The following is a 25003-nucleotide window of genomic DNA, read 5'->3' on the forward strand; positions in this document are numbered from 1 at the left end:
GTGAAAAGGTCGAAGTGACACTCTGACCACAAGTCAAAAATCCATACAACCACAGGTGAACTGGGCTGTTGAGCCTTATCCTAAGTTATATTTCATAAAATCACTCTCTGTGGATCAATGAAATGCAAATGCTAAAATTATCTTGTAGTGCCATCAAAATAAAAGGAACCTTGAGAATAAAGTTGTCATTCTTAATTAAAATGAGCTTAATTCCTTTACTCTAACTCAAGTAGATATTAATGCTATACGCACTTAACTGACTAAAGGAAGATTCTACCCATACCCCCAATGAGAGAACACTTAATTTATATATGATGCAATTTATAACTATTTAGCAGTGTGGTAAAGTTAAGTCTCTTTGGCCTACTCTTTAAATGATTAAATACTCCCCATCCAACTAAATAGATGTCTTCAGAGTTGCATTTTGCATGCTAAAACATTCTTTAAACACATAAGCCATCGCTCAAGGTTTAAGAGGAAAAAAATCCAAGTGACAGTACATTCATTACGTCTTTATTAAAGACAGATTTTTCCATAGGGTTATGCACAGCTGAAAATGAGGCTCAGTTTAATAACAAAGCAGCTTTCCTAGTACTACAAAAATTATAAAATTTTAATGTTTAATGTGTTCCTTAATTATATAAAACTGCAAAGAATAACATCCTTGAAATTTACTATGCAAATGCTCTTAATTTATGACAAATTGCTCCTTAAAACGCAAGTATTAAATCTCTATTAGATTTGTTGAGGTAATGTACTAATATGCATCACTAAGGTCTTAAATTTCTAAGTAGCGATGCTGTTTGTTAGATGCAAATAAGGATTTCCTTAATTAAAATACACTATCTCCAGCCTCTCAGCAGATTTAGCTCAGTCTTTATATAGGACAGGTTCATTATCTACCTCAAGTTAATAAAAGTATGACCTACAGTGGTTATTTCCTTTAAAATTTAATTTTAATTACTATTTTGTTAATGGAAATAAAGCACTAAAGAATTGTGAAGATGATCCAAAAGCAATTTTGAAAACTTAATTAAAATACCTCTTGAAGGCTTCAAAGGAATTTAGCACTTACATGGTTTGATAACTGTTGGCCTTACAAATATAGCATTAGATACTAACACTATAAAAAAAAACTTCGGATGAAGCATACTTTAGAATTATAGTGCTTCCTTAGTCTGCATCGTGAACTAATGGTCCAACAAAACAGACGTAAACATAAAACTTTTAATTCAGAATTCCAACATTAGGCGAAGGTTCTCAACAAAGAAATGAAATGAATATCCATCACACAATGCCTTCACAATACATAAACCTTAAATGCATTCAGAGTTTTTGCATAAAACCATCGTGGTTTAATCCAGATAATTGCAGATGTGTTCGGTTTGTCTTCTGGTCCTTCGGGACCTGAATATAAAATTAAAAGGCTGGTAAGATGTCATATAAAATTCAGTACCAGAGTTTTATTAGACCGCTTCCTCTCCAATCTAAATTTCAAAGGTTTACATATATATTATTGATCTTATCTGTGAAAATATTGGTTCAGTAAGTAGACTTTAAACATAACACAATCCATAGAATTTATTGAGATTCACCACTCCTCATGAAATAGATAAGAATATGAGATGCAGGGTATAACAAAGAGTGTGCTCCAGGCAAGAAACACAGTCTTTGTGATGTTCAAAATACATTTAGCAGCTCTTATATTACAAACCTTGCAATGTTATGGTTCGGAATGCAATGTGCATTTTTGTACCAGACTACTTGACTACTTCCAGCAAGTAAAATCCCTGAATTCATTTGCAATAATGACTTTTTCTTATTATTAATCATTTAATGGAAAAGGCATTTTGCCAGACACTACCCCCTACCCTGTCCAAAAAAATAAAAAATTAAAAAATTAAAAAATCCAATATGCTATTCCATTAGTCTAAAGGCATGGATCTATTCTTTTAAACATAGGAATTCTAACCTCAGAAATTAAAGAAATTCATTAAAAATGAAAAATAAACATATAACTGAATGATGGGATAACAGTTAAGTTACCACTGCATTCCTATAATACCCTGTATTAACTTAGAAATGTGATTTGAATTCATATCTCCAAAATTTGACCTAATTGAACTAATTAAAGAAATTCTATGAAAACAGGAGTCCATCTTTTGGTTTTGCTTTATCTTGTTTTTATTATTTTTTATTATTTATTTTATTTACTTTTTTTTTTTTTTTTTGTCTTTTTGCCTTTTGAGGTCCACTCCCACGGCATATGGAGGTTCCCAGGCTAGCGGTCTAATCGGAGCTATAGCCACCAGCCTAAGCCAGAGCCACAGCAACTCGGGATCTGAGCCGCACTGCGACCCACATCACAGGTCATGGCAACACTGGGTCCTTAGACCACTGAGCAAGGCCAGGGATTGAACCCACAACCTCATGGTTCCTAGTCAGATTCGTTAACCACTGAGCCACGACAGGAACTCCAGCTTTAGCTTGTTTTTTTGTTTTTGTTTTTTTTTTTTTTGTCTTTTTGTCTTTTGTTGTTGTTGTTGTTGTTGTTGTTGTTGCTATTTCTTGGGCTGTTCCTGCGGCATATGGAGGTTCCCAGGCTAGGGGTCCAATCGGAGCTGTAGCCATCAGCCTACGCCAGAGCCACAGCAACGCGGGATCCGAGCCACGTCTGCAACCTACACCACAACACACGGCAATGCCGGATCGTTAACCCACTGAGCAAGGGCAGGGACCGAACCCGCAACCTCATGGTTCCTAGTCGGATTCGTTAACCACTGCGCCACGACGGGAACTCCTATCTTGTTTTTAATTCATCACACAGGAACTGCCGATTGATAACTGAGCTATTTCTAAGACTTTATTTACATGTCAGGTTTTTAAAACTTAAGATGAATATTACTCTAGAAGCAATAAATAGGGATAGAATTTATCCTAAAAAAAAATCTATAAAAGCCTAATTTAGCCTTATGGCATTGCTGAAAGACTTACAATGAAATATAGCAGGAAGCAAAACTGTTTCAGTACTAGTAATTAAAGAAAATGGAAAGTTAAATTGAATAAAAGTTTATTATTCTTAAATGCTCTGGGAATAATAGATTTGATTCGAAGAGAAAGTAAATGTAGATGAGACATTTGTTTGAATTCTGAAGGGGACTTCTGAGCTTTTTCAAAGTCTTTGGAGGTTGTTGCCATCAATTCTCTATTAGGGCTTAATTTCATGTGAATACTTATAACAACATGTACTACTTTTGCAGTTAAGGTAAGTTTTAAAATGAGTGCCTTTTCCTTCTTTTGTTGCAGATATTTGTTAATATTAACTTTATTTTTATCAACAATGACATGAGTAACTTTTTTGTTTGTTTTTTGGGGCTGCACCCATAGCATATGGAGGTTCCCAGGCTAGGGGTCAAATCGGAGCTGTAGCTGCCAGCCTACACCACAGTCACAGCAATAACCAGATCCAAGCTATGTCTGCGACCTACGCCACAACTCATGGCAACACCAGATCCTTAACCCACTAAGCGAGGCCAGGGATCGAACATGCATCCTCATGGACACTGGTCAGATTTGTTTCCACCAAGCCATGATGGTAACTCCTGGTATAAGTAATTTTAACTGATAATCAAAATGGAGAAAGAGCAATGATGGAGAAAGATTTTTCTGCAAATAACTAAATATGCACTGTAAAAAAAAGAAAGGGGGGTGTAAGGACCGATGAAAAAAATATTACAGAGAAGGGGATAGGGAGTTAATAAAAAAGCATGAACATTGCAAAAAAATGGCAACTTGGGGTTTGTGGGTCCTTGGAATTCTTTTATCTAGTTGTTTGTGTGTGTGTGTAAAACAGAGAAGAAGGAGAGGGAGAAAGTATGATTTAATGACATCTGTCCTTCCACTGAAGTTAATTTTTAAAATCTCAGTTGTTCCTTTTGGAAGCAAAACACGCCAAAGCGGTAGATGATTCACATGATCCCTTAAATACAAAATACAGCAGCTGATGTTTCTACATTAACGAGCACTGAGAAGAGACATAACAGACAAGTCTTAGAATAATTCAGAGTTTTTACATAAAACCACAGTGGTTTAGCTGTATTATTACAAAACATTTTGTTTGTATTTTGGCTCTCCAGGACCTATGCAAATTATTGAGCTGATAATGAAATTCACAAATTCAGTACCAGGACTATATTAAGCAAGAACCAAAACCAGAAAAAGAAAAGAAAAAGAAAACAAAAAACCCGCGGAGCCTTTAACATGCTCATAGGCGCTGGGACTCTCTAAGAGTGTGTACAGTGCTGCCTGCATGAATCTGAAGTTTCTTCAGGGGGTACCCATCAGTTTTAGCGTTCCTTGAAAACACTCAGGGTTAGTGTAAGGAATAAGACAGAGATTCCCACTACCACCCTTACTGTCCCATATGTTTTGGAGGATCTAGCCAAGGTAGTAAAACAGGAGAAAGAAGTGAGGAGCTAGCATTATCATTCTTTGCAAATGACATCAGAAAATCCAAAAGAATCAACTAGAATCTATTGAAAGAGCGCAGAGGAATGGCAAAATACAAAAGCAATAATTTTCACTTACACGAACAACAATCAGTTGGAAAATATAATAGGGAAAAATATACCACGCAAAATAAGAATTTAAAGGAGGGGAAAGAGAGAGCGAGATCACCCAAAAGAAAGATGGGCAGAGAATATTAACAAGCAATTAGGAGAAATATGCAAATAGCCAATTAACATATGAACAGATGTTCAAACTCAATAATAATCAAAAAAATATAAATGAAAGCAAGATACCATTTTCCCTTTATGAGAACTGAAATGATTAAAAACATGGTAATGCCCTATCTTGACATGAAATGTGGAAGGAAAAGACACTCGTATACGAGTAGTATTACTCAAGAGTCTACGTAGGAAATAAAGAGCACATTCAAGTCGGGTAATTTGAAGAGCATTTAATAAAAGGCCTATTCACAAGGAAGTTGGCGATGTGGAGGGAACCCAAAAGGGATGGGGAGGTCTCCAAGGCTAGAGCAACAGAGCTCAGCAGAGAGGCTCCTGGACCAGAACTGTGCCTGGGTCTAGGGAGGCAGGCAGCCCTTAGCAGCCCCATCGGCCTCGAAGAGCACCAAACAAGGTAGAGGAAGGCAGCGGGTGCACTCCAAAGGGTAAGAGAAGATACCTCACATCAGTGTTCAGGGGAATACAAATCAGCAAGGCCAAATCAGATGATAATTTGGCAGCACATAATGTAAATTTAAATATTCGCACATACGGGAGTTCCCACTGTGGCTCAGTGGAAATGAACCCAACTAGTATCCATGAGAACTCAGGTTCCATCCCTGGCCTAACTCAGTGGGTTAAGAACCGGCATTGCCATGAGCTATGCTGTAGGTCATAGACACGGCTCAGATCCCCAGTTGCTGTGGCTGTGGTGTAGGCTGGCAACTACAGCTCCGATTCGACCCCTGGCCTGGGAACCTCCATATGCCACAGGTGTGGCCCTAAAAAAAAAAGCAAATAAATAAATAAATAATTATTCACACATACAACAAAGGAAGCAAGAACGTACAGTGGAGAAGACAAGTCTCTTCCATAACTGGTGCTGGGAAAATTAGACAGCTACATGTAAAAAGAATGAAATTAGAAAATTCTCTGACACTGCACACAAAAATAAACTCAAAATGGATTAAAGAGCTAAATGTAAGACTGGAAACCATAAAATTCCTAGACACATAGGCAGAATAGTCTTTAACATAAATCATAGCAATATTTTTTCATCTGTCCACTAAAGTAAAGGAAATAAAAGGAAAAAATAAACAAGTGGAACCTAATTAAGTGTGAAAGCTTTTTGTGTGTGGGTGTGCTGCACCGTGGCATATGGAAGTTCCCAGGGCAGGGACTGAATCCGAGCCATAGCTGTGACCTGTGCCATAGCTATGGCAATGCCAGAGACTCAACCCATTGCACCACAATGGGAACTCCCAATTTAAAAGCTTTTGTAGGGAGTTCCCGTCGTGGCGCAGTGGTTAACGAATCCGACTAGGAACCATGAGGTTGCGGGTTCGGTCCCTGCCCTTGCTCAGCGGGTTAACGATCCGGCGTTGCCGTGAGCTGTGGTGTAGGTTGCAGACGCGGCTCGGATCCCGAGTTGCTGTGGCTCTGGCGTAGGCCTGGTGGCTGCAGCTCCGATTCGACCCCTAGCCTGGGAACCTCCATATGCCGAGGGAGCGGCCCAAGAAATAGCAAAAAAAGACAAAAAATTAAAAATAAATAAATAAATAAAAGCTTTTGTACAGCAAAGGAAACCACTGCAAAACAAAAACACAAACTACTAAATGGGAAAAAAATATTTTCAGATGATATGACTGATAAGGGCTTAATATCCAACATACATAAACAGCTCAAACAACTCAACATTAAACACACACACACACACACACACACACACAATTAAAAACGGGCAGAAGACCTGAATTGACATTTTTCCAAAGAGGACATGTTACAGTTGACCAACAGGCACATGAAAAGATACTCAACATCACAAATTATCAGGGAAATGCAAATCAAAACCACAATGAGATATCATCTCATGCTTGTCAGAATGGTTATGCTAGAAAAGAATACGGATAACAAACATTGGTGAAAAATGTGGAGAAAAGGGAACTCTCATATACTGTTGGTGGGAATGTAAATTGATACAGCCACTGTGGAAAACAGTACGTAGATTTCTCAAAAACTAAAAATGGAACAACCATGGGATCCAGGAATTTCACTCCTGGGTACATGTCTGAAAGAAACAAAAACACTATTTCAAAAAGATGCCTGTACCCCAATGTTCATAACAGCATTGTTTACAATTGCCAAGATACAGAAGCAAGCTAAGTGTCCATCAACATGGATAAAGAAGATATGGTGTATATACAATGGAATACTACTCAGCCATAAAAAAGGAATGAAATTTTGCCATTTGTAGCAACATGGATGGACTTGAAGGACATTATGCTAAGTGAAATAAGTCAGAGAAAGACAAATACTATACGACATGACATATGTAAAATCTAGAATACAACAGACTAGTGTGTATAACAAAAAAAAAACTGACTCGCAGATATAGGGAACAAACAAATAGTGACCAGTGGGGAGAGGGGAGGAGGGGGCAAGATAGAGGGAGAAAATTAAGAGGTACAAATTATTATGTACAAAATAAGCTACAAGGATATATTGTACAATACAGGGAATATAGCCAATATTTTACAATAACTATAAATGGAATATAACCTTTTAAAAATTGTGAATCACTATAATGTACACTTGTAACTCACATAACATTGTACATTCACTATATTTCAATTAAAAAATAAAGAAATATATATATATTCACATATACCATAATATTTGTTTAGTCATAAAAGAAAAAAAAGTAAGAAAAATTCAAACTACTATCTCTGAAGAGGGTTGAGAGAGAGCTCAGGGCTCTAGGGTCAGCCAGATATGGGTTTGCATCCTGATTTAGCTGCTGTCAGTATTCTTTCAATTGCAAAACAGAGAGAAAATCAAATTGACCTGAGAAAAACATTTTGGTCAAGGATCACACCACCAAACCATGAGGAAGCCTTTGGAAACACCTGGACGCAGGGACTAGAACCTCATTAGGTTCTTTCTTCCTCTCCCCCTCACCTAATGACTCTCCCCTCCCAGAGTCCACGAGCTCTGCTTCCCACAGTTGATTTCATCTCAGGCCTGCTGTTACCACAAGTTCAAGCCATGGCCACAGGCAATACTAAAAATAAACTCTTCAAGACTCAGGGCCTGAGAGAAAAGAGTTCCTGGTGCTTCAACTGTCCCAGGAAATGGCACTGATCAGACAAGTTAGGGCCACAGGGCCAACCACGAAAGAATCATATGGCAAGCCAGGGCAACAGGGCATGACAATTGGCCCTTCCTGGCACAAATGTCCACTCTGTGGCCACTGGGCAACAGGGCATGACAATTGGTCCTTCCTGGCACAAATGTCCACTCTGTGGCCACTGGGCAACAGGGCATGACAATTGGTCCTTCCTGGCACAAATGTCCACTCTGTGGCCAGGGCAACCGGGCATGACAATTGGTCCTTCCTGGCACAAATGTCCACTCTGTGGCCAGAGGACATGAGCATTTTGTTTGTCCCCCTCCCCAACTAGAGGTTTATGATAGAGGAAACACAGTCTCCCCTAAAGAGAAATTTTCTTCTGGATAATAAAGAAGTAAATAAACACTATCTGTATAGTGACATTGAACAAATTACCCAACATCTCTGAGCCCCAGTTTCTTTATAAAATGAAGGAGGTGATGGTACCTAAATCATAGGTTTGTTGTGGGATTAACCTTATAGGTTAATCTTATTATCTTATTATTTTTGCATTTTCATATTATTATTTTTTAATTTTTTAATTTTTTTTAGGGCTGCACTGTGGCATATGGAGGTACCCAGGCTAGGGGTCAAATCGGAGCTGAGGTGCAGGTGCCAGACTACGCCACAGCCATAGCAACAGGAGATCCGAGCCATGCCTGCAACGTACACCAGAGCTCATGGCAACGCCAGATCCTTAACCCACTGAGCAAGGCCAGGGATCGAACCTGCAGCCTCATGGTTACTAGTTGGATTCGTTTCGGCTGCTCCACAATAGGAACTCCCATATTATTTTATTTTTTAAAAGAATATGTATTATTTTATTCATGAATACAAAAGTTATTTCCATTTTGAGAAGAAAAAGAGTCCAACAACATTGAGGAAAAGCCAACAGGCAAGTTAATCATTAATTATTTAAAATCTGCATTAGTTTTATATTTACTGCTTACAACACACCTATTACTAAGTTGCCACATTGCGGGGTTTACATGTGCTATCAAGTTTAATCCTCACAGTTACTTCATGAAGGAAGTGCAATTCCTATTTTACTGACAAAACAGAAACACAGAGAAGTAAACTAACTTCCTCAGGGACACAGAGCCGGTAGTAAAGAAAGCTGTTGTGTATGGAGTTCCTGCTATGGCTCCACAGGTTAGGAACTCGACTAGTCTCCAAGAGGATATGGTTTTGATCCCTGGCCTCACTCAGTGGGTTAAGGATCCAGCATTGCCATGAGCTGCAGCATAGGTCGCAGATGCGGCTCAGATCCAGTGTTACTGTGGTTAGGCCTGCAGCTGCAGCTCCAATTTGAGGGAGCCCTCACTTCCATGTGAGGCACGTGCAGCCCTAAAAGGGAAAAAAAAAAAAAAGCTGCTTAGGTATGTCTAAAGAAGCCTGCAAACTATAAGCTATGGGGCGAATCCCATGTACCTCATGTTTTTCTCTGGCCCAGATGCTGAGGATAGCTTTTTCACCTTTTAATTGTTGGAACAAATGAAGAGAATACTTTGTGACACATGCAAATTAAATAAACTTCAAATTTCAATGTCCATAAGTACTGTTTTGCTGGAACAAAGTCATACCCACCTGTTTACATCTCTCTACGGCTGTTCTAGTGCTGAAGTGGCAGACGGAAGAAGCTGGGACAGAGCTCACAGGACTGGCAAAGCCTGGAATATTTACTGTCTGCTCCTTTACAGCAAAGTTGCCAACTCTGGTCTAAATCCAGAACCCATTATGCTGCAAGTGCATCTCACTGCCTCTTCTAGATACTGCTTAAAAATGATCTCTTGGGTGCTGTCTTTAGGAGTCTCTCGCTGCCCAAGCAAGAGAATTTCAGTGCAAGAAAAGAGAAGACATGTGCCAGTTCACCTTGGAGGAATGCAGAGAGAGAAAGGAGGCAAAAAATGTCTGCAGCCATCACCTCAATGCATCTGACCTCCAAAAATAAGCAAGGTTGGGGCAGTTAGCACTTGGACGGGAGAGGACAACCGCACTGAACGATGACATCTGCCCAGAGTCGCAGAAGCAAAACACGGTTGCGGGTTGTCACTTGGCACATGGAGTGACCACTCATGGACACAACACACTGTTAGGATGAACACCTGAACTTATTCACAACTAGTGGGACAGGAAACTTTTTGTAATAAAAAATTTAGATATAAAACCTGCACTAGATTCTAAATTTATACTCCTTAAAACAACAACAACAAAAAAGGGTTGGGGTAAGAAATGACGTATAAAAATTCTTGAGATTGAAACTACAAAACCTTGAATCAGTTTGTAAATGATCCACAGATAGTCTGCTTTTCACTGTACGTAAAAAATATGGACTCCAGTGAGTTCCTGTCGTGGCTCAGTGGTTAACGAATCTGACTAGGAACCACGAGGTTGCGGGTTCGATCCCTGGTCTTGCCCAGTGGGTTAAGGATCCAGTGCTGCCGTGAGCTGTGGTGTAGGTCGCAGATGCAGCTTGAATCCTGCGTTGCTGTGGCTCTGTCGTAGGCCGGCAGTTACAGCTCCGATTGGACCCCTAGCCTGGGAACATCCATATGCCGTGGGAAGCGGCCCAAGAAAAGGCAAAAAGACAAAAGAAGAAAAAAAAAAGTGGACTCCAGATTCAAAGCAATCCTAGGGGGTTTCGAGAATAGTCCCTGCTTCATTATACCAGTGCCACATTTACACCATGCTTGGAAAATAAGTATCTACGATTTTGTCAGAAATCTCTTAAGGCTGTACAACCATGTGTTCATACAGTCCTTTCCCGTAATCTTTATACTTAAATGATGCTTCTGATAAAATAAAAACATCAACATTAATTTTTAATCAGAAGTTCCTATTGTGGCTTGGCCGTAATGAACCTGAATAGTATCTGTGAGGATGCAGGTGTAATACCTGGCCCCGCTCAGTGGCTTAAGGATCTGATGTTGCCAAGAGCTCTGGTGTAGGTGTCCCAGACACAGCCTGGATCCCTTGTCGCCGTGGCTGTGGCGTAGGCTGGCAATTGCAGCTCCTGGATCCCTTGTCGCCATGGCTGTGGCGTAGGCTGGCAATTGCAGCTCGACCCCTAGCCTGAGAACTTCCCTATGCCATGGGTGTGGTCCTAAAAAGACAAAAAAAAAAAAAAAAGTAATTTTTAATGAGAGATGGAATAGTAAATCCATGACTTCATTTTACTTTATCACAGATTTAGTGTATAGCTTAAATTTATATATGAATCTTACCCAAGCTCTAAGTTCTTTATCTATGAATCTAAGCTAATGTGGGATATTTTAAAAATGAGGCTTAGAAATTATATGAATTCCCTTGCAGTCTCTCACAATACTTGTCAAGTAAACACAAGCCATTATCATCATGGTATCACTAGACTCTTCCTCACAGTTAAAAGTCTGAGTTCCCCAAGAATTAAGGGGCGCCCGGGCCCGCAGAGGGCTAGACTGAAGACACAGTGAGAGTGCCGACCGCCTCTTGTTCACGGCATGATCTTAAGCTAGTAACTTCATTGTCTCTTAGCCTCCACTTTCCTTACTGTTGAACAGTTGTGTATATGACTGTCTATTAAAGCCCTTTGTTCACCGCCAAGGGCTATAAGAAAGGTGAGTTCTGATTCCTTGTTCCTAGGATCTCAAAGACTGCTGATTTAGAAACACGATACACTTCAGAGATAGAGCCAAATCATTTTTAAGTTTCCGATGACTGCTTAGGGTTAAGAAAGCGCGACATACGTTTCATGGGCAGCATAACAAGTAGGAATTAAATAGGGAAAGGCGGATGTGTTGAGAGAAATAGAGAAAATCTTATTGAACCAGCGCCGAGTTTCTTTGTCTCATGGGCTGGATAAAGCTACGTGAAGTCTTGATTAGAGATTGCATGTTACCTGGCAGCTTAACCATTCTCTACGACAGGCTTCGGGTTCCAAAGCTGATGACAAAACCACTGTGTGTCTAAAAACTGATCTTTTCAGTTCCACCGTGTGGGCAGGTTGAGAAGGCGATGCCTGTTAATGAACATCTGAGTCCCGTCACGGTAATTGAGGCATAAACTTAAGATTTATATGGCAGATAATGTCAAGAATTCCAGAGCATGCTTTTCCCACCCTGTGCCCCTTCCCACCTCAGTGTGACAAGGAGAAGAGTCCACAGCCTTAGCCCAGGTCCACTGCGAAATAAAGTGAAATGTGACACCTCAGACAATATTGGCAAATGTATACTTTATAGAGGTCTGGTCTTACAGAATTTTCTTGTTCTCCTTGTGTGTGTTTTTGTGTAGGGAAAGGAGAAACAGACTCCATTGTTTTTTCTCATCTGGTTAAACGTTGTAATATTAGGCCAATGATAAGATATCAACTACTTTTACTTCGAAATTATTTTAGTTACAGATAATGATCTGTTTGGCTTTGTTCAAAATCAGCTCCAGGACGATCCTTCTTATATTTCCATTAACTATGAAATTAAATAGAGGAGGCAATTTTTAAAAGAGAAATATTGCTTTTAGCCTGAAACCTAAGTGTTGAGTTTCTGCCTGCAGTGGGTTTTTTTCAATTAAATTATAAACCATGGGTAATAGAGATTTATAATGGGAGTGCTGATACAATCTTAACTATAGGGAAACCATCCGACAGGCTCTATGCAGTATATGGATGGATTATTTGCATTAAATTATTTTTAGGAAATGCAAACAAAACAAAGAAAAATGTAAAGCTTGTTGCATTATTAGCATAAAATTAAAGTCCTTGAATGCATAACTGTTCCATACCCAAAGCATTAACGGATTTTATTCTTAGAGTTCAAAGACCTCCTGATTAATATGCAAAACAGTCTCACTTTATAAGCAGGCTTTTTTTTTCTCTCCTCTCAGAAGAGAGACAGTTCCTTGCTGGAGGAAAATACTATGAAGTTTAGAAAACACTAATATTGATATAAAAGCTCACACAGCTACATAGCGGAAAATAATAACAACTAGACACTATTAGAATATTTATATTTTTTCAGTCTGTGTATAACTATAAATACTATGTTTAACCATATAATAGCTAGCTTAAGGAGATTAAGTTTACAAAATAAAAATAGAAAACACTGTCTTTCTAGAAAGGTTTACCTATTTGTACAGTATTTTTTTTTTTAATTATTAGAAAGAAAATTGAATAGAAAGAGAAATTCTGGATCTAGCAACTCCAAATCTTATTTTACAAAGCAGGCTCCCTCCAATTTACCTGGCCCCAGTCACCAAGATTTATTAATAAGAAAACACAATAATAAAGTTTAAATTGCACGATTTTTAAAAAGCATGTTAACAAATAAATGACTCTCCAAAATTTTTTTTCTTATTTTTCTAAATAAATATCACAATACTTGAATCCTTGGAAGTGATTTACTGGTTTATTTTCTGTAATAAATTACTATTCAGTGTGGACAGTACACAACAACTGATTTTTATTCTGAACATTGATGTATTTTTAAATAATTTATGCTCTTTAGAATATTTGACATGTTGCAAATCAAAGTGTAACCACCACAACACATTGTCAAGTTTGAGAAAGTGGAGCAATTTCTTTTGTCCAAGACAGAATGTTTCTAAAAAAGAGATATGAGGTCTTAAAATACAGTGCAGTCCCAAATGTGTCTCCTTCATTTGAACAATGGCGCATCAATCTAGTAGGACCCAACCTCCAGCTGGAATACCAGGTTCGCTACCTGATTAGAAATAATATTCCCTTAATGTCCAGTATTCATATGGCAAGTATTGATTAAGAATTTACTAGTACCGGGGAGTGTGTTGGGCTCCACAGAGTTATGGTTATTCCACTTGGGCCTCATATTTATATTTCACATTCACAATCACCAACTATAACCTGATACAGCTAGCTTTGAGATTGTTCTATCCAGTACTGTGTTAAATTCTTAGCATGCTCAGGGTGTAAAACCATGCCAAGCACAGCAGATAAAAAGTTATTTTTTTCAAAAACTCTTCTAGAGTTAGTAAAAGAAGAAGGATAAAATATTCATCTGTCTTGAATTTTGAGTCCTTAACATGTGGTTGATCTTCAATAAGCAATTGAGAATAGATGAATGGTTAGATGACAATATTAAACCATATTCCCATTCTACTCAAAATTAATATGATTCAGAAATGTCTAAAAGAATACCTTGATATTGAAGGAATACAGATTACGTATTTAAAAACTACTTTGAATGTGAAAATGGTTGTCTTATCAATGGGAGACTCAACATGCATCATATGTGTCAACAAGAAGGATGCTCCAAAGATGACTAGATGATTTTAAACTTGTTCAACTCAGAAAGGGTCCAGGACACCAACATAACGGCTGAGATTTAAATTGTTTTTCTATTTTTGCCAAGGAAAAAAGCACTAGTCTTTTTGCTAACTCTGCTAATTTTGCTAACCCTGAGGTTGAAATCAGCATTGTTATTGGCAGAAAAAAAAAAAAATTCTTTCGTTATTTTTGTACTCTCTAAAGCTTTAAAATGGAATATAACAAAAGTGTTTCATTTGTAAAGTACTTTACAATTTACCAAGTGTTTTCATATAAGCCACCTCCTCTTAAGGGACTTCTGAGGCCTCCCTAACAAATTACTATCCACGGATCATTACCTGTGACAGTTCTATTGTATTTCTTGCTAGTTAAACCACACCTATAATATAGAATTCATTTCTGGGTGCCACATTTTCAGAGGGACATTGACCAATTAGAGTGTAATGAAAGGCAAATGTCCAAGTGAATAGGAGAAGCTGTAATTTTTGATAAATTATTCAAGCAACTTGGGAAGTGAAGAATAAGGAAAGGCATAATATCAGCTTTCAAATATGGGAAGGGCTGTCGTGGAGAGATGAGTACACTAATTCTGTGTTGCTCCGGAGGCCAGAACCAGGATAAAAAGCTGGGAGTTAAAAAGGCAGATTCTGATTCAAGGCAAGAAAATAACTTTTTACCCACTTGTGCTGTCCAGTAACAAAAACAGCTGCCTCACAAGGGCGGTACCAGTCTCTGGAGGTTTTCGAGCAGAAGGTGGATGTCTGTCAGAGTTATAATTTTTAAAAATTACTGTACCAGGTGGAGAATTCGACCAAAAACCTCTCGGTTTCTAAGTCTGAGATTCTAATTTTCTAGATAAAATGAATTACATAAATGCAGTACAAAGCGAAATATTGTGTTCATTTCTCTAAGAGCAAAATATTTTCAGTTGAGGTTTTAAAAGTAACTGTAAGATTCTGTGATCTGCAGAATGATTCCTTTCAATCAAAAAGAGTTATTCGGGGAGTTCCCGCTGTGGTGCAGTGGGTTAAGAATCCAACTGCAGCAGCTCAGGTTGCTGCAGAGGTGCAGGTCTGTTCCCTACCCAGCACAGTAGGTTAAAGGATCTGGTGTAGCTGCAGCTGAGGCTCAGATGCAATATGCTTCAGGTGTGGCCATAAAATTTAAAACATTTTTTTTTAATTAAAAAAAAAAGAGTCATTTGGCCATTTAAAACATCCAATGTATGAAACAAGAAGTATAGGGAGTTTCAGGCAATGGGCCCTGTATGTCCTATTCATACATAAATAATTGAAATCATAAGAAAACATTTTATTTATAAGGAAACCATATAAAACTTACTGTAAGTATGAATTTAAGGATGATTTAATACATCAAGAATAAAGGGAATTTTCTCTCCTCTCTAACATGCCAGAACAGAGTGGAGCAGATATTTTCCTAGAAGGTTGTAACTATTGAACAATAATCGTTCCCTTGGCTCCATGAGTCTTCCTTGATTATATATGGGACTAAAGAGCTAATGCAATTCTCTTTAAAAGTAGGTTTACAGACCTAGGTCCTAGTCTTGGTTTTGCTACCAGATGTATTCATGGCCTTAGGTAAGTAACATGCTTCAGTATTATGCTCTTAAAAAAAAAAAAAAAAAGCCGTTGGAGTAAAGCATCATTTTAGTTTTCTTCTGGTTCTAAGGTCCATGACTTTACATATATGATAACCCACTTAAGCAGTCTAGCATTGCCGATATTCAGGAACAAATTTTTAAAGCCTGTAATTGTGAATACCAATGGAAATAACAAGAAGAAAAAAAGAGGTGAAGAAGACACACTGCGATTGGCTAACTTACAGACTGAAAGAAAATACACTTTCATTGGGTGATGATGGCTATAAAAGCTAAGCCCTGTTACCCCAAGGTCATAAAACTTGGGAGAACTGGCAAGAAAGGGAGAGAAGAGACCACAAAGAAGAAAAAGGGCAAAAAAAGAGGGAAGAGAGGACAGGAATGAAATCAATAAGCACCCAGTCTCTGCAATGGCAGGATTTTCAAAAGCATCAGAAAATGGTGAGTGGGAAAAAGAGAGAAAGAAATAGAGAAGACAGAGCAAAAAGAAAAGAGAGCAACAAACACCTGCTGGAGACTGAAACCATGTGGGCAGCTCAGCAGGGGTGGAAGCAGAGCTTCATTCACCTCCACAGGCCTGGACCAGGCTTCCTTCTCCCACCACAAGTGGAGCCATAGCTGTTGTGACAACCTGGACGCAGTGAGCTTAGACGGAATGCGTTCAATCCATTTTGCCTATCAGATGAGTTTAAAACATCTTTAAAATAATTTCATCACTAAAATGTTTCCAAGAGACTTGCTAATTAAGGAAATGAACTTTGGATCATGAGGAACCTCATTCATCCGAAGTTAACTGAGATGCTCCCTGGTACCTGGAGTGAATTTATACATATATATATATGATTTATAAATAGATATAAATAACTTCATACTTGAGGGCCTTGAACAAATCTCTAGCCATAAAGAAATCAAATATATTCTGCTCTTCTCTCTTTCTCCTTCTACTCGGATTTCTTGGGAATTCACGTGTGTGGGCTGACGATGTAAATCCAGCAGTGGGCTTAATGAAAACCACGAGTGCACATAAGTTAAATTCACAGCAGATTTTTCTCCATTTCTTTCCCCTGTGTGTTATTTTCATAGGAATATGTGTCTTCAAAAGAATTCTAAGCAAAAAGCTTAATGTCATCCTAGGTCTACTGGCTATCTTAACACCATGCAACTTTCCAATAATCCTAAGCAATGATTCTGGGAAACAGAAAGATTATTATAAAAAAAGTAAAAGCACACCACATTAGCTTGTAATTAATTAGAAGCATGAGAACATAAACTAAGAACATGATAATATGATATCTCCTTACAAAGAGTCAAGGAAATATTAATCTTAAGGATATGATGCAGATTGGTGTTTGAAAATACTAACTTACCTGTCTTCTCCCCTGCATTTCCTTGTATCCTTCTCCCAGCCCAAACAATTAGAGTTTCTCTCCAATAAGGAAGCCCTGTTGAAGCCAAACATGGTTAAACAAAATAATTCAATTCTTTGACAATATGTTTCAAAAGCTTACTTTTTTTTTTTTTTTTCAATTTTTTTTGGCTGCACCCGCAGCATATGGAAGTTCCCAAGAGGGAACCTACACCACGGCTGTGGCAATGCCAGATTCTTAATCCATTGCACCACAGTAGGAACTCCCTGGAAGCTTACTTTGAATTAAGAAAATATAGATTTCTAAGAACTCCAAACAAAAGTTCAAGCCATAAAAAACAGATATGGGATAATTCACAGTCATATTTTAGCATCTACTATTTATACTAGGTATCAAACTTCATATCTATCAGGACTAGACTTAATGATATGATGGAACACTTCAAACATGGCTTAAAGCCACAAAGGTATAATCTTTTACAAAAAAAAAAAAAAATCAGAAGGCAATTCGTGTTTCTGCTCCACTTTTGCCCTCAAGCTCGCCTCATACTTCGAGATTACCACTGGCAGTTCTGCCATCCTGTCCACATTCCTGGCAGGAGATGGGAAGACTCCCGGTGAGGCCACACCTTCTGAAAGTCACACATGGTACCTCCATTTACCCAGAATTTAGGTCTCTGATCACACTGAGCTTCAAGGAAAGCTGCAAAGGGCAGTTTTTATTCTAGACAGCAATGTACCCAGGTAAGAAACTACTAGGAAAATTGTGAAGGAAAAAACTACTAAGAAAGGCTAGAATGGAAATTAGTAAACACCTCGTGGTCTCTATCCCATGAGGCTTCTCTCCCCAGAGGACATACTATTCTCTGGGCTGGGGATTAAAGGGGCCTTCGAGGAGATATTCTGAGTGAGATTATAGAGCCTGAAGATAAGTGGAACCAACCTAAAGGACCAAGTAAGCAAAGGGGGTGTTCAGAGACCCCCTAGAGGGAGGGAGCCCAGGAACAGCCCAGTGAGCAGAGTCAGGGCCCTCACGCTATGGGCTCTGAGCAAGGGAGCATCCCAGCTCAGCAGTGCAGAGAGAGGAGTGGGGCTAGAAATCCTGGCCCCTGGATTCTGGCAAGAACCTCCCAACAGCACAGTGGCCTATTAATGCATCAGAAAAAAAATGGGCTCCTCTAGGCCCTGAGGCGTGCCACCATGGGCACTCTCCCTCACCGCAGCCTAGGATATTCAGAAGCGCACTGAAGCAGAGATCATGAAACTAAACATCAAGATGGGTCCTATGATCAGAGGTTTGGTTTGAGATCTTTTTTCCAATATAAAAAAAAAACTTTTAATTGTGACATAATTGACATACAACATCATATTAGTTTCAGGTGAACAACTTGATGGTTTTGTAAGAAACATAGTAAGTCTAGTTAACATCCATAATCACATAATTACAATTTTTTTCTTGTGTTGAGAACTTTTAGGATCTAGCAACTTTCAAATATACAACACAGAATTTTTTTATTAAACTATGGCTGATTTACAATGTTGTGCCAATTTCTACTGTATAGCAAAATGACTCAGTCATACATATATACACACATTCCTTTTTTTTTTTTTTTTTTTTTTTTTTTTTTACTATTCGTTTCCATTAAGGTCTATCCCAGGAGATTCGATATAGTTCCTTGTGTGATATAGCAGGACTTTATATTCATATGTACACAAAGCAGTCGTTCCAGAATTCAGAGAGAGAGTTGAAATTCCTCTAATTTTCCATTTGTATTCATTTCACCTAAATGAGTGTTTACTGAGCTTCCAGTAAGCAAGGTTCTACCCTCAAAAAATGCTTGTCTAGTAGTGGGGACAATAAAAGTACATCTAAAACTAGAACATAAAGTACAGTATACCCTGAGAAAGAGAAAAGAGGACAGGAAAAGGAAGCTCAATTAACTTCCTACCATGAGGTTCACAGCGTGCAGGCTATATTGGTACATTATTTAATCCAGTGACAAGTCTAAAAAGTAAGGGGCATTATTCTTTTTTTTTTTTTTTCTTTGCTTTTTAGGACCACACTTGTGGCATAGAGAAGTTCCCAGACTAGGAGTTGAATCGGAGCTGCAGCTGCTAGCCTACACCACAGCATATGGCAATGCCAGATCCTCAACCCACTGAAGGCGGCCAGGGATCGAACCTGCATTCTCACGGACAGTGGTCAGGTTCGTAACCCACTGAGGCACCGTGGAAACTCGTGTAAGTAGTATTATTCTCACTTTACATATGGTACAATTGAAGCTGGCTACAAGAATTTAGACCAGAGAAGAATTATTGATCCCAGAGTGGAAAGCAAACACTTTATAGAGGAAAAAGTTCTGGAAACAGGAAAAAAAAAATCTATCAACAGACAGCTGACAGAAGAATGGACAAGAGGAAAGGTCATTTCAGGGAGAAAGATGAACCTGAGCAGATGCAGAAGGAAAAATAAGAAGTATTTACCCAGTTTTACAAAGGCAAAGGAATATGCAGAGGATGAATGGAAGATAAATCCAGAAATACTGGTTTGTCATCAAGTTGAGAAGGTTTTGAAAGTAGCAGAGTGAAGAGTTTACACCTAATCCAGTAGGAAATGGGTGTGATTTGATTATCTGAGGAAGGTTTATCAAATTCAGGTCTACCCATCCTTATCCACAGTTCTAATACACAAAAGTTCTAAAGAGCAAAAGCTATGGGGTTTTTTTAATAATGTATTTGGAGACAAAAGCCAGTTTGATCTGAATGTAGTTGGTATCATGGTTTAACATGAACAATGAGAGACTATTTATTTCTTTATACCATTTGTACCACTATTTACCTTACTTAGTTGTGAATATTCATACATTTCACTGAAGAAATAACAATGTTTGATTACAGCATGCTGCCCCAGTCCCCACTATGAGGACTTTGTAATATATAGCATTTTCTCCGTATTACCTTTCCAAAACTCCCAGAATTAACAAGAAAAATATGCACTCTAAAATATGTCTGACCCCAAGAGGTTAATATGAGATATTATTAACTACAGCAATATATAGGAGGGGACAGGTGGAAACAGAGGTGAGAAGACTAGTTTGGACACTTCCAAAAGTCCTGGTCAGAAAAAAAAAGAAAGTACGGTGGCTATGAGAATGGAAAAGACGGGTAAATGGAAGAATCACTGAGAACTGGATTTGGTGGCTAATTGAATGCAGCGGAGTGAGGAAGCAGGCAAAGGAAACGCCTGGGAGCCTAGTGACAGTTTCAGTAACAATATCAACAATGACAAAATGGAATCGTCAATGCGTTTGGTCTACTTCTACTGGATTTACAGTGTTGGCAGAACATCTAGGTTGTGATGTCAGGCAGAGTGAGAAATGGGTGTTTAGCAGTCAGTATGCGAGAAGTGTAACTCTGAGACTCAGCTACGCAGAGGGGATAATGAAAGCTACGGAAATGGATGAAATTCCCAAGAAACAAAGAAGTGAAAGAATATACACAGAATTTGGGGAAACCGCTAGCAGTTTACAACATAGTTTTCTTAGTTGCATGAAAGTTCGACTGTTTAAGATTAGCAGAGGCTCATCACCTCTTAATGATGGAGAAGCAGCGTTGTGCGTTGACAGACCTATCAGGTTCCTATGAAACAGAGCACAATGCCAGAATTCCCTCCTAATAACACTTCAGGGGGTCTGTTGCCAACCGTGAACTGAGCAAACATCATTTTGAGATGCCCCAAAGCAGATGAGTTCACTTTTTTTCTAAAATCAATGTGTCCTTGAGTCTACATTTTTTATACTCACAGGCCAGGGGGAAATGTAGCTTTCTCTGGAGTCTATTATTGCAGCCCGCTCAGTCTCAAGAGGGGCCATTCAAGCCAAAGTAAACTACAGTTTGTCAAAATGTAAACTTATTTTGAAAATGGTATCTTTTTTACCCATGCTGCTACAGATTCAGATCAGTATTTAATGCTCTGTAGCAGTGAAAACATGGTAGGAAGAGACTCCAATGTGTTAAGCAGATGTGAGTGGAAAGCCACACGCCTCGCCTCGAAAAGCAAAGCTACAGGTGGGTTTTTTCTTGAGAGTTGTGATGGCAACTTTTATGTGTCACCTTAGCTGGATCCCATTGCCCGGAGACTGTGGTCAAACGTTATTGTGGATGTTTCTGTGAGGGTGTCTGGGGTGAGATTTACATTTAAATTGGTGGACTTCATAGTAGAGTCCCCTCTATACCGTGGGTGGATCTCGTGCAATCAGGTGAAAACACGAACAGAACAAAACGACTGACCTCCTCCGGGCCTCTGGACTTCCAGCCTCGGCCTCCAGACTTGACCTGCAGCACCGACGCTCCAGTCTCACAGCTCTGGGACTTGAACTCTAACATGGGTGCTTCCTGGGCCTGCTGGCCCATTCTGCAAATTTTGGATTTGCCAGTGTCCGTAACTACTTGAGCCAATTCCTTAAAATAAAAAATATACATCCTATCGATTCTGTTTCTCTGGAAAATCCTGACTGAAACAAGAGGGAAGGAAGGAATAACGCTGCCTAACACCAACTGATCTGAAGAAACTAGAGAAACTGAAACCTGTGATCCAGGTTATTCAGGAAAAAAGCAATCTAGTCAAAACCCAAATGGTGAAAAGCAAACCAACGGGGGCATTAGATTAGTTGAGATGACAAACTGATCAAAAAAAAAAAAGGATGCCACTTCCCAACAAACATTTCTAAAATACTCTGTTGATGGTTCATCAAAATTATTACTAGATGAAAAACCAGTAACTGAGAGTACTCAACCCAAACAATTGATTTTCAAGCCAATTTCTGAAATCCAATCTGATTTTGGAGAAGTTATTTTAAAGTATATCATGGGTGGCCAAAACTTACATCCATTACCTTGTCGGTTCACAACTTGGCCGTCATGCATGGAGGGCAGGGGAGAGACCCAAGAAAGAGGCAGACCACTCCAGACTGGTAGGTGATGGCTTTAATAAGCAAATGAACTTACAAACAAGGCTTGCCTTGGATGGTCACGGATGAGTCGATCTCTGCACCTGCCAGAATCGTGAATGTTTCCACAGAGGCCTGAACTGGTTTGGTCAGTTATTCAGTTCAGGTGCTCTCAGCCACACATTACTCTCTCAAGGCTGCATCCTCGATGGCTTCTAGCATGGGCACAGTGGGCAGGATGTACACTCCAAGGACAGGGCGGGGTGAGGAGCCTCTGAATCCCCAGGTCTAGCTCTCAGGTCACCTGGGGTTCACATTCTCTCAACAACCTCCTCCAACACTCAAATTCATTTTATTATTAAGTCTTCGTTCCAACAGACCTATAATGACAGCAGAGAAGAAGCAAGGAAATATAATGACTTCCTCTCAATTAGGCTCCTTCTTCAGACGTCCTTAATTCCTAAGTCAATGGTACCATCTTTCACCGAGCTATGAAGGACAAAAACCTAAATATCAGCTTTAATTTCTTTCTCCATCTTCTACATCTAGTCTGGCATCAAGTCTGCTCAGCTCTGTCTCCAGAATGTATCTACTATCCGACTGCTTTTCTCCAATGCCATTACAACCAGACACCATCCCCCTCAGCTGGGTCACTGCAACAGGCTCCTAACTGGCCTTCCATCTTCCACTGTTGCTCTTCTATTGCTCATTTACTCTGTAACAGCCTGACGATCTTACTAAAGGGTACATCAGATATCACACCTGTTTCCAGTGCAATGCATTCCCACTGCACTTACCAAAGGAAAAAAAAGCAGGGGGGGGGGGGGCGGGCGGGGGGAAGAAGGCTTATATTGGGTTTTAAGACTCAACAGGAGATGTTGGCTCCTACATCTGTCTTGCTCCAAACTACTCACTGCGCATGTACATGGTAGACTTTACGCCATACACCATCCTTCGGGCCTCAGCTCTTTTGTACTCTTCCTGCCACCTGGAATTCCAGCGGCCTCCTTTTCCTACGCTTGGTCCCTTTCATCCAGGTATTGGTTCCGATGCCATCCCCTTTCAGATTTGCCTAACCATGCTACTTAAAATAACTTACCTTTCTGCACTCATCTTACTATTTTGTCCGTGGCAGAGCCAGACTTTAGGATTGGACAAGTTGCTATTAGTTACACATATTTAAGAATCATCTTTAATATTTTTCTTATTTACCAAAATGTTGTAATAACTCTGGCATTTTTTAAAGCCAAGCCACCTTTCACTGGGGAAGAAGTACTTGGTCCAAGGGAAGCACTGCAGAGAATGCCTTCACTGGTCAAATGGACAGGCCGAGTCCTCCTCTGGAAGTCAGTCATCCCAGGGCTTGCTCAGCGGGTCTGCGTACAAAGTAAAAATGGCAGCAGGGATGGAGGTTATACATGGACCCAGAAACGTGAAATTCTTCCCACCAATACTGGTCTTACTATTGTCACTGCTGAATGTCTAATTGGCTAGGAACTGAGACTAATGCTGAGCTGTCACTAGGGCTTCACTTCTTGGGAGACGCCAGTTAACAGGTGGCTAATGACATTGGATCTCTTCTCTAGTGGGAGGGCCAGCAATGTGTCCTCATGAAAATACATAGTCTAGATATGTACCCTAAGTTCCTTCCTATAACACTATTCATCACAACCTTTACAAAAATGGTCATCTCTCACAACATAACTCCTAAATGAGAAATGCATTTCACAACAAAAGAAATGCAGCAATGGGCTTAAAACTACGAAATTCCTAGTTTTTCCATGTACCAAATTACCCAGAAGTGGCTGGTTTGGTAGAATAATAGAATGACTCACTAAGACCAAGTCATTAGGCCAGCTGGGAGGCAAAACCCTAAGAGAACCGAGGTGCCACCTTATAAGATGCAGATAACTTTGAACCCGTGATCAATGTACGAGTTATTTCTTCCACTGCCAGAATACATGGGTCCGGGAATCATGGAATAAAAATAAGACAAATTTCTCTCAGTATTATGTTTAATAACCCACTCATGTTTTTTTCTTCCCATCCCTATAAACGGGCTATGCTGATTTGGCAGTCTTAGTTCCCACAGCGGGCGGGGGGGATGAAAACTACCAGGACACACACAATGGTTCAGGTTGGAAGTTGACAGGATGGGCTCAAGAGAGAGGAGGAGCAGAACAGGGAGCTCACCTCCTCCCGCAAAACCATTAAAAATACATTTACAAGTGGAGCAACTCACGCAGGACATCTGAACACCGGCAGAAAACCTCAGACTTCTAAAAGGACCAGAAAACCTCCATGTAACTGGGTAGGGCAAAAGGCAAAAGAAAAAAAGGAGAGAGAGAGACAAAGGAACTGGGGACAGGACTTGCGCCCCAGAGAGTGAGCGGTGAAGGAGGAAACATTCCCACACCCTGGGAAGCCCCCTCACTGGGGAGAGCGGCCTGGATGGAGAGGGAGCTTGGGCGCGTAGGAGGAGAACACAGCAGCCTGTCTGCCGAAGGCGAAACAGAGAGACTCTGCCCTGAAGGTCAGCACCACCGCCCTGTGCTCCCCAGCCTAAGACGCTTGTCTGTTGGTGCAGGTGGGGGCTGGTGCTGTAGATCAGGCTTCAGAGATCAGACCCGGGGAGAGGACCAGGGCTGGCTGTGCAGAGACAGGCTGAAGAGGCTAACCTGTGGTAACTGAGGGTGTACTCAGGAAACCTGGGCCCACCAGAGAGGCAAGGCACCACTGTTGAGGGCCATGAGAGGAGAAGGGCACGAGTGCCATCAGAGCTTCTTTCTCTGTGAGCACCATCAGGCAAAAGGACGTGCCAACAAGAGCTCCAAGGGTGGACATGAGCCACCACTGCCACTGCGGGCCCATCAAAACTACAATGTGGTATCACTACACAT

At 39.8% G+C, this 25003-nt stretch overlaps 1 long non-coding RNA gene across 1 annotated transcript; it reads right to left on the minus strand.

Moving 5' to 3' along the window:
- Positions 1 to 497: 497 nt before the first annotated feature.
- On the minus strand, positions 498 to 23479 carry LOC146404243 (uncharacterized). Its single transcript, XR_014844711.1, has 5 exons — positions 23316 to 23479; positions 22162 to 22483; positions 21445 to 21615; positions 17156 to 17230; positions 498 to 1407 (listed from the first exon to the last, which is right to left on the minus strand). It is a non-coding gene; the product is annotated as an uncharacterized LOC146404243 (long non-coding RNA).
- Positions 23480 to 25003: the final 1524 nt, after the last annotated feature.

The sequence above is a fragment of the Sus scrofa genome, chromosome 4 (genome assembly GCF_054392235.1).
Source record: "Sus scrofa isolate SSC_HxYL_T2T_F1_AM1 chromosome 4, Sscrofa_HxYL_maternal_Yorkshire_Landrace_v2.0, whole genome shotgun sequence".
Lineage (NCBI taxonomy): Eukaryota > Metazoa > Chordata > Mammalia > Artiodactyla > Suidae > Sus > Sus scrofa.